The following is an 11,245-nucleotide window of genomic DNA, read 5'->3' as shown; positions in this document are numbered from 1 at the left end:
ATGTTCATGTACAGTAAAAGCTTCTCTTTGTGTTGAACGTCTGCAGCAGTTTGTGGTTTTTCTGCTAACTGGGTCTAACAGACTCTGCGGTCGTCCAGTTTCCTGTTTCTGTGTTTCAGCTAAAGGTTCACAAGCTCTGAGTCGATTCACCTGAGGGAAGATTTAACTAGAATTACATAGTAAAACTGGTTTAATGTTCTGGTTTTATAAAATACCTTTGGGTTTAATTGCTGATTACCTGCATATGTCAGCATATCTATAACCAGGACTGAATGTGGCAAAATGTCTGAGTCTGAATGTTTTTCCTCCATTAGGAGGGAGACACTGTGTGTGACGCAATATTAACACATAACATAACATTATATTAAAAATAAACCTTTAACGGCACAATTTATGGTTCTGTGGGCTCCAAGACACAGATTGCTGTAAATAGTTTAGTGTCTAACTCCAGTCATTCCTTGTCACAGTAAGTCTCAGACTCCAGGAGAACATTTTAAAAAATAATCTCTTAAATTATAGATTCTGGTGAATTTGTTGAATTAAATGGACAATAAAGGAGATGAACAAACCCAGTGTGAGCCTAAGGGATTCTTTGGCCAGATCTCCAGGCTCAGGGCCCCTGTGCTCTTTGACCCCTGGGCATTACCCAGAATCCCTTTGTGTTCACAACCACGACTGGAGCTGCAAAATGTCCAGAAGTTATTCACTTTCTGTTAAGAGCCAAAACATTATAGTAAAATTACTGCAGCTTGAGGTTCATCATGAACATTAATGACTCTGATGGTCATGACTGTAGCCATAAAGTGTCGTTAGGTTTTTGTAACGTTTGCATCCATGCAGTGTCAGTTTTTACCTGCAGGACGACTTTTACTTCCAGCATCAATGCTTCTCAATATTCACTGTTTTCCTGGCAGTGTGCAGCGTTTTCATCCTGCTGCACCTCATCATGAAATCAGACCTGATGGGAAACCGTGTCTGATCACCTGCTGGCTGCTGTGAAACAGAGTCTGAGTCTGTAACTACCTGCATAACTGAGCAGAGCTGACTCAGCAGTGAAGCAGCAGACACTGAGTTCTCAGTCACACCATCGGTAGTAAAGGTGAAATGCTGGTGTAGCTGTTGGAGGTAAATGTGAGACGTGCTGAGCAGCTCAGACAGTCGGCCTCATGGTGGGTCGGATTCATCCTGCTGGGACAGAAATGTTTTCCAGCCTGTTGGATGCAGCAGCTTCTTCTGCTCAATGTTCAAACTATGGACCTTTGGGAACTTTTAGCATCGTTTCCCAAAGAGTTAACCATCACTACACATCTATGCCCAGAACTATTTGTTGTTTTTGTCTTTTCTGACATTATTGGTGTCGTTTCCTGGCCTCATCTTACAGTTCAGGCTCGTTACTCATGAACCGTTTGGGAAACAGTGACACAGAGCGACATGCGGACCGACTGCTGGATATGAGTCAAAGTTTTACCAACGACCCTCAACCTAATTCTGATTGGTTAGCAGGTCTGTTTGGTGAAGCTCTGCTTCTGTTAGGTTCAGAGAAATGTGTCAGAGTGAACCTCATGTTCTGAAATAACATCTTGGTTTTATAACAGATCCAACTTGATGCTAAGCTTCCAGATGGATCCACTTCTGTCTCATCAGGCCACAGAACATTTCCTCAGACATCTTAGGGATCATCAAGATGTTTGTTGTTAAAAATGAGACAGTCCTTTGTGTTCAGTTGGGTCAGCAGTGGCTCTGACCTTTGAACTCCCTGATGGAGGCAGTTTTTGCCTCAGTCTGTCTTCCATACGGTTGAATAAAGACCTCTGACCTTAACTGAGGTGATGAGGTTGGCAAAGATTAAAACATTGTTCTGATTTCCTCTGGGATCTTCTGGATTAGGATTGGGATTTTGGCTTTAACTGGTTCTTCAGATTTAATCCCAGACAGATTTATCTCCATCTGCAGATCCTTCCTGGTTCCTTTTCTGAAACATCTTCTGGTAAAAGCTGGTTTTGCCTCCAATCAATGTGATTAACTGCATGTGTTGATTGATTTTGGCTTTAGTGCTTATAAACTCCTCAGACAGCAACATCTGAGCCACCATGTTACATCCATGACCAGACTGCAGTATTTGGTCCAACCTTGAGGTCCAACAGTCTTTAATGATTGTGATGGACGAGCCTTTCATGTTGTAAAATTAACTTTGTTTGTAATCAGCAACAAACTTTACTGTTGTAAACGTTCGATGTTTAATATCATCCAATATTGTATTGAAGCCAATAGATATATTATTTTAAATTGATAAAATCGTCTGAAAGTTCTTCACATTTTTACAAAACTGATACCAACTTTAAAATATTCTAACTACGGATGTTGTTGGTATATTTCTGTGATTGTTTTCATATCATTTTCTTGACATAACAAGAAAATACATCAGTTCCATAAAATAAGGCTCGTCGTCGTTCCTCTGCTCGGTGGTTAGTCATGTGATCTTCTCACGCGATGAGGTCGGCAGCAGAGTTTCTCATCAGGTTTAAACTCAGAGCTGCTCCGTTTGGTGGCTCTGTGGTTCTGAGCTGTTGATTCCGTTCGAACCTGAGAAACTGTTTTACTTTGATGTGAACGTGTGACATTGAGTAAACAAAGGTGAAATGCATTGTGGTTTCCGCTGCTGAGAGTCAGACATGCTACCATGCTCTCCACAAGCCCTGGCACTCCTGGCAGCCGTACCTGACAGACTCAGAGCAGGACTGTGTTACTGCAGCAGCATGAAGCCATTCAGAAAATACCAACGTCTGACCTTTAGTCTGAGTGTTTATTAAGTTTACTAGCTTTAGTAGTTTTAACCCAGCAGGCAGCCACATGGCCGCCTGCTGGGCTCTGTGGCCTGTTGATGGTGTGTTTCCACTGATGTAATGGAATGGGAGGCGTTTAAAGACTTGAGGGCTTTCAGGTTTTCCTGAACTGTAACTGAGGTTCAGTCGCTGGAAAGAGTCGCCGCCTGATTCTTTCATAATCTCCATGGCAACCATTCAACTGTGCTAAATGCCTGGGTGGACGTAGCCCCGCCTTTAAATCCAGCTCCTCCCCACTCGGCTCCTTCAGACTAGCCAGCAGCAATTAGCAAACACCTGCTGGAACTGCTGAGCTCGTTACAGGAGCTGCTGCTCAGAGGACAGTTGTAAAAGGCATAATGGAGGAGCATTGTTGTGATGATGTGCTGAAGGCAAAGTGTTGGAAAGATTAGGAGCTTCTTAAAGAGACAGAGGCCAATTTCAAGGCTTCAAATTGCAAATTCAAATTTCTTTTAAGTCATTTCATATACGTATCATTTTCAGAACAACTGAAGGTAATAAAATAAAAATCTTACCAAGTCGCTGCACCATCTGATTAGCAGAAAATAATTACCAAATATTCTTTAGTTATTGTTTTATGATTGTCTGCCTGGTGACAATCATAAAACAATAACTATACATAAAAGCCTACACAGAATAAACATGTTTCCAAAATACATCAACTTATTAACAAAATACTTCAACCACCAGTTAAAATGCTTTATGCAACAAACTCAGTGAGCAGGTAAAACTCAGTTAAACCCAAAATAACTAACAAAATGAAAAAAGGAAAAATTAGAAGTAGAAAAAATGACTAATAAAATAATGAAAGTATCTTAAAAATAAGTATAAATATGTCTTTAAAATGTGAAGCAGGAGATAAAAATATTATTCTAATGTTTTATTTTAAAAAATATCTTAATTAAAAGGAAAGATTCTACCTTTAATTAACTCTTATTTTGTCCGAAGCTGTGAATCTGTGCTATTTATTTCTACATCTACATTTTAATAACAGGTCGACACGTTTGTCATATTCAGCTTCTATGCATCACAGATCTGGAACAAACTTCTGTAAAACTGTAAAACAGCCGAAACACTGAGAGCCTTTAAATCTGGAATAAATGAACTGAAACATAATGAATGAAACATTGATCAACATTTTATATGTGTAATTATGGCAAATGGAAAAATTTAATGCTTCAGTTGTATATTTTTGTGTTTTATGATGTAAAGCATGTTGACCTGAAATGTAATACACAAATAAAATCTGATTGATTGATTGATTGATTGATTGATTGATTGATTGATTGATTGATTGATTGATTGATTGATTGATTGACTCAGAGACTTTTCTTGGACTAATGTTGTGGATTTTATTAACATATAAATATATTTACCACAAGTTTCAGTAAGTTGATGTTGATCATGTAAATTGTGTTGCTGTTTTTTTATAAAGTCTCTGTTATTTTTCAGAAAACGATCCGCCTGCAGTCATTTCCACTGTGACGACAGATGAAGTCAGTTATGGACAGATAATCATCAGAGAAACCAGAAAAAGAGGTAAAACATCTCTAAATACATAAATGAGCACAAATTAATCTTATTATTCAGATCAATAATCTGAGAGAGAAAACAAAAACATAAAATCCTGATGTTGAATAAAACTGGATTCCTCTGAAAGGCAGAAAAAAAACTATTTTGTCCAGATTTATGATGCCTGCTGCTTTCTAAATATAAGCAATGTGCACCAGATTTCTGCTTTTATTATTTATAATAAATGAAGGCATAAACTTTAAAATAAAAACACATCAAAGCTGCTTGAAGCACCAACAAGCCAAAGCTTGAAAATAAACAAATGAAGAAAAGAACCAGTTATTCTGGAAAATCTACAAATTTACAGATATAAAGCTAAAAAACACAATGAGATTGGATCATAGATTAAGTTTCAATTCATTTATTCAAATGGCACCAAGTGATAACTTGTTGTTTCTCTGGGGCTTTAAATAAACTGATGTATTTACATTTACAGTCATTTCAGTTCAGTCTCATAAACTCAGAATCGTTTCCATTCCAGTTGATTCTCCTTACAAACCAAAGCAGTTCAGGTTCAGTTTGGGTTTATTTTGATTTGATTTCATGTTTTTCTTTTCAGATTACAAACCAGAACCAAAAGTTGTTTATTCCACCCTGAGGTAATCCTCCAGCAGGAAGCTCCACCGGTCTAGTTAAAGCACAGAACCATCAACTCCTGGTGAATTAAGTTTATCTGTCTGAAGAACCAAATGAATGTATTTAATGTTTCATTCTCATGTTTCCAGTCACTGTTTTATTTTAAATGTCTGAACTGTTAAAACCTCAGCAGCTTCAGCCTGTTGAACCAGTTTAACAAGTTTAACCAGTTTAACCAGTTTAACCTGTGAAACCTGTGGTTCTGCAGCTTGTTGCTAACAAACATCATGTTCTTGTTTCTGTCTGCGGCTCAGCAGTGGAAACTTTTATTTACAGCAGCAGGTGAGAAAAACTAAACCAAAACCGCAGAACAAACCTGTTAAAACAAACAAAATCCCTGAGTGTGTGAAACCAAAGCAGAACCTTCAGGATGTTTATTGATTATATATGAAGAAAATCTGCAATAAACTGCAGTTAATGTTAAATCAGAACACCAGTATCAGCTAAATGCTATGTGAGGTTTATTCCTGTCATAATGAAGTCCATTTGGTTCGGTTGGTTCTGGTTTCTCATTCAGACCAAAGTTCAGCCATCAGAGGATTTAAACTGAAGATAATCTGCAGGTTGGTGACATCATCAGCTCTGCAGATGCTAAAGCATGCTAACCTGAATCATGCTAAACTGATTCAGGTTTAATTTACTGATAAATTCTGATTTGACGAGCTGAAGTTCTTCACTTTTATTCTGCTTGTTTTAATTTGTTATATTAAAGTTTTTTGAAAATGTATTTTTATTGTAAATGTGTGAAATGTCCCTTTAAATAAGCAATTATAAATCAATAATCACAAAATGCAGCTGCTGAAAAATGATCCAAACTTTTTTTTGAACAATTTCATGTTTCATTATTACATAATAATTAAGTGGAAGGAAAACGATGGATTTGAAAATGTTTTTATAAATAAATAATCTGAAAAGTGCGGCATGCATCTGTATCCAGCTTTTTTACCTGAATAAAATCCAGTCCAAACAGCAGCATGAACTCATTTTATTTATAAAACCAGTTTATCTGAGTCCAGATGTTCAGTTTCTGGTTCCACAGGTTCAGTCGAGAACTAAATGACATGTCAAAGGTCAAAGGTCAGATCTGATGTGTTCCTATGCAGCTCAGCTCTGGTGTTTCCTCTGGTTCTCTGCTAATGTTTCTGATGACATCAATATATTTATGAAAATGTTTGATTTGAAAATAGAAAAAAGAAAATAAAACAGCTGAAAATAGAAATTTCTGCAAAACTGAATCATAATAAAAGATGATCAGAAGTTAAAATATTTTAAACTTTCTCTTCTGTAATCATTGAACATGAACCAACCCAACAGCAGAGCTGCTGTTTATTTCTGTTTATATGAAGAAAAACTCAACGTAAAATAGTTCAGTTTATTTATGTTTTTACTTATAGGTACAAATATATTCCAAAATGTGAATTATTTTAACAATGTTAGCAGTTCAGCAGATAGAACAGCAGCAGGTTTGGCCAGGAAGTGATGTCATCGATCATGTGATCTCTGGTTGGAGAGAAGAAGCTTCTTCTGAAGCTCCAGCTAACAGGAAGACTCACGGTTAGCAGTGATGCTAAGTTAGCATAAAACATGTTAGAATAAACTAAATAATGAAACATGAGATCAGAACCAGACAGAACATCTGTTCTGATGATGATGATGATGATGATGATGATGATGATGATGATGATGATGATGATCTGATGAAGGACATCTGCCCAGTCCCAGTGGATCTGGACTCCAGTTCTCCCAGTGGATCTGGACTCCAGTTCTCCCAGTGGATCTGGACTCCAGTTCTCCCAGTGGATCTGGACTCCGGTTCTCCCAGTGGATCTGGACTCCGGTTCTCCCAGTGGATCTGGACTCCAGTTCTCCCAGTGACTCTACCTGGATCAGACTGGAGGGTTCCACTGGTTTCGATCCAGTTGGTTCCTCTGAGCTCCAGCTGCAGCTTTAAGAATCCTTCATGTTTTACCATCAACCATCAGTGAGTTAAAGGCATCATGTCTGATCAACCAGAGGATCAATAATCGATCAATAAACCTGCTGCTTGATGGGATCCAGAGACAAACATCATTTATCATCATGAAGCTTTTAGAACATTTCAAATGTTAAAACGTTCCTGAAGTTCAGCAGAATGAAAAGATGAAAGGCTGATATTTCTACAGGTGATCCAGGCTCTGCTGCCACCTGGTGGACAAACACTGCAGGTACACATCCTGGAAATCTACAAAATAAAAAAATATTCAGCTTTGCTATTTTTTCTCATTTATTTTAGTAAATCATCAAAAAGTTTAAATAAAATTGTAAAAACTTTTAGGAAAGAACAATAACTTCCCTCAGAAAGTTCAGCTCTTCATTCTGACCTTGACCTGTCAGACTAAACCAGGGGTTTCCAGCTCCATTCCCCAGGGGCCGGAGTCCTGCAGCTTTAAGACGTCTCTCTGCTTCAGTTATAAATGAGGCGGTTGTTAATGTTAATTCAGTATTTGGAAGTGTGACCAACACTGAATGAACGGCTTCCTTCACTTCCTCCACTGCCATTGATAAAATTACAAATCATAAAAAATTAACGTCATTGTACACAACTACTTCTGCTCTTTGATTGGCCCAGTAGAAAATCTCCCAGAAGGAATCCAAGTGAATGTGAGAAAGCCAAGACAGCAATCAGACAGAGATGAGGATCAAGCAGAAATGCAGATTAAGGCAAGAATTCTTCCAAAACTCACAAGATTACAAGATTTGTAAAACCACATCTGAAGTGTTGCTTCACAGTGTCCATGTCTCTGCATCAAGCCAAACTTGTCTCATCCATCTCCTAAGAATGCCAGGGAGCCAGTGCAAGTTATCAAAAATAATTACATAGCCAAGTCATAATGAGACACAGGATTTTATTATATTTCATCGGAGTGGCAGAAGTGGCTTATATAGTGGACCAAATGTCACAAAAGAAACTAAACTCATATGCAGTCCAAATTACTGTTAAAACTGGAATATAACCTTTTTTTACTTCTTTAGTCTCTGAAACAAATCAACAAGATCTAGTTCAGACTGTTATGGTAGATATACAAAAAAAAACTAATTCGCCCCCCTGTGATCAGTTCATAGAAATTAACTAATCATTGAATCTAAATTAGATTAAGAAAAGTGAGTCATGATGACGAAACTGAAATTAAATTGCATGTTTGATCGGCATATTTAAATCCTCATTATTGTGATTTGTTACGGCTTTTCACCTTGCTGGTCATTTCATTACTAAGTCTGTTTCTTAGTAATGCTCAACTGTCAGCACCACATTAAGTTTTTTTTTTCTAACATACAATGAAAAAGTAAATAAAAACAAACAGGTGGAGCAGAGCCTGCTGCTGGCAGAGCTCCCTCCATTTTACAGAGAATCTCTCTCCTTCCTGTTACTTCTTTCTTCCATCTTCCTTGCTGAACCTTCAATAGTCCCAGATGGGGTCAGACTGACCCCATGTGTGCTTATCTGAGTTTCTTTACTCGTTTTTGTTGTGGTTTGGGGAACTGCCAGGCTGACAGAACACCCCCATTTCATATGGGGCACCAGAGCAGGCAGCTGGGGCTGCAGGAGGTTTCAGACACTCTTTGTCACATTAGGAGCTTTTTGAATAATTCTTATCTTACTAGGAAAAATCTCATCATTCCTGAAATTTTAAGGATTTTCTTAAAATTACATGACTAAGATTTCTCATTGGATGAATATTACCATCGTTTTATTTCAGTCACCTCGTCTCTGCTCTTATATCTTCAGGCAACATTCATTTTTGACAAGAGCTTTTTGTTTTAATTTACTAGCTACATTTGAAACCTTTCCCCATATATGCAGAATCAACTTAAACTTAACTAACCTCTTCTCAGCTCAGGACGTCACACTGTTCACTGTAAGTATATTCTGGAGCAGATCTGGGTCTCCAAACCTCAGCATCTGATAAGCAGTCTAATTCTCATTCTCCAAAATGAAACACAGGAAAACAGTCGGGATGTATAAAAAGAACCTTCTGGAGCAGGGGTCCCCAAGCTACGGCCCGCGGGCCGGATCCGGCCCGCCACGTCATTTGGTCCGGCCCCCTGAACAATGCCGGACCAGGGGGGGCTCTTGAGCAGATGTAAAACTAACTTTCCCTCAATGAATATATACTAGTCAGTCCCAGTCACCATTTCACTCCCGGTTTTTTCCATTTGCATTCTGGGTTAAAAAATCATCTAAAAGTGTGAATGTGTCGTCGTCGACTTTTAATTCCAAAGTGAAATTAAATATTGTAACTCATTAATATATATTCCTCATAGAGTTACTGAAGATCATGAAGCTGTTGGTAGAAAAGATTTACTGCAGCAGATCCACATGTAACAGACTGACAGGATAAAATTAGCAGCTCTTAATTTCGTTTTGGTTTTTCTATAGTTGAGTCGACTGATTCTTGAGTCATTTTGAGTTCTATTTTATGAGCTCATTTATTTTCTAAAGCTGTAAAAGCACCAATAGACATATCAGGGTTTCCCTCAGTGCTTTACATGCCTCTCCCATCCCCCACCAGACTAAGTACTGTGTGTTTTTGATTTTATTAGAAAAAATATATTTTTTTAATAAGCCGGACTTCAAGCATCTCTTCTCCGGTGAGCATTTTACTGGCAGGGCAGAATTATTCCTGAAAGAAAGATGGGATTATAGTTTTCATAATTGTTATAGTTGATGCATTGAACAGGGAGCTGCCACCCATCACACCGCTGGCGTCTCTGTAGTGGCTTGATCTCTGAAGTTCACCTTGACGCGGATCGATGATAGAGGCTCACCTATATGGACATTTACATCAACCCCCTGTGAGGATGAGGATCCATGTTTCTTTGTGGAAGTCATCAAGGTGGGAGTCAAGTTTAAATCCACCGTGTTTGTTCTGCTCAATGTGAACCGCAAATGTTCACATCGATGCGCTCAGTCCTCACAGGCGCAGTTAGAGGTGCGCTTTGAATGTGCAGTGAGAATATTTCTTTGTGGACAGAGCATTATGTGCAGCCTGTGTGTTTACGTCTCAACATGCTGACTCTGATCAAGTTTGAGTTCCTGGTTAGCTGGTTATGTGGAGGAGCTTTCGCACTCGACTTGTGACTACCGCAGCACGCTGGTTTATTTTTATTTGATTTCATTTTCTGCAGCGACACAAAAGCTTTTGGGACAGACTAAGAGTCTGACTCTTAGGCAGGTAGAGTTTCTGGTGACTGTGGAGACATCAGTACAACTCGTCCCAAAGCTCAAGCAACCAAACCAGTTTCTGTGGCGCTTATTAAAAACTCAGACAAACTGAAAGAACCACTAAAGCAGCAGATGTAACATCTGTCCGTTTCGGAAAAGCTAAAAAAAAAAAATAATAAAAAAAAATCCTTAAAGCTCACACCGGACCGCGCAGGGTAAAACACTCAGAGTTCAGTTGATCTGTTTGGATCAGATAGATCCAACTGACTGATGAATTAGCGCAGATTTTTCTGCAGATGGGAACCAGGAGGAAGTTGTTCAGATCCCAGCGGGTGAAGTGATGCTAATTTAAGTGAAGTCGCTTAATTTAATTTATTAAAAGTTATTGGGGCCTCAGTCAGTGGTTTTTGTCACTACGGAGAAAAATGTAGATACATTTATCTGCTTAATTTGTGATGTGATCTGGATTCACGGTGAATATTAACTAAACCGCATGAAATGCTGCTAAATAGCCGATGTTTATATTATTGTAATTTCACGGATAAAAATAGTACATGACCGATTTTTTTTTTTTTTATGTTGCCGGTCAAGATAAGGATAACAAAAAAAGTCTAGCGCCACCTGCCGCCCTGACACCAACTCACACACATCTTCATTCAGTCTTACTTGTAAATCGACTTTTCTTTTCTTGGACGTTTTGATGTTAGCTTGTTAATGTCTCAGTTTTATTCGCTGGTAAAATCAATAAGCAGCTTAAAGTGACTCTGCTGCTCTCTAGTGGCGAGAAGCCGTAATGTTGGCTGGTAACAATCGGAATGCATTATGGGAGATGTAGTTTGTAGTCAATTCGTGCTCAAAACCTATTTTAAGTCAATCATGGGCCTATAAAATGCTGGGGGGCCACATAAAATGACATGGCGGGCCACATGTGGCCCGCGGGCCTTGAGTTTGACACATGTGCTCTACATCCAACTGCAGAGACCCTCGGTCT

General features: G+C 38.6%; 1 protein-coding gene and 1 long non-coding RNA gene across 2 annotated transcripts in view; both read left to right on the top strand.

The window, feature by feature from the left end:
- Window positions 1-11,245, top strand: part of LOC103153755 (protein turtle-like) — a 53,855-nt gene that overhangs the window by 15,671 nt on the left and 26,939 nt on the right. The gene's annotated exons all lie outside the window — the stretch shown is intronic.
- On the top strand, window positions 4,236-5,762 carry LOC107833316 (uncharacterized). Its single transcript, XR_001659040.1, has 2 exons — window positions 4,236-4,382; window positions 4,975-5,762. It is a non-coding gene; the product is annotated as an uncharacterized LOC107833316 (long non-coding RNA).

This window comes from Poecilia formosa, unplaced genomic scaffold (assembly GCF_000485575.1).
Source record: "Poecilia formosa unplaced genomic scaffold, Poecilia_formosa-5.1.2 Scaffold361, whole genome shotgun sequence".
NCBI lineage: Eukaryota > Metazoa > Chordata > Actinopteri > Cyprinodontiformes > Poeciliidae > Poecilia > Poecilia formosa.
The sequence above is the reverse complement of the archived record's forward strand: the minus strand, read 5'-3'. Positions and strand labels throughout refer to the sequence as shown.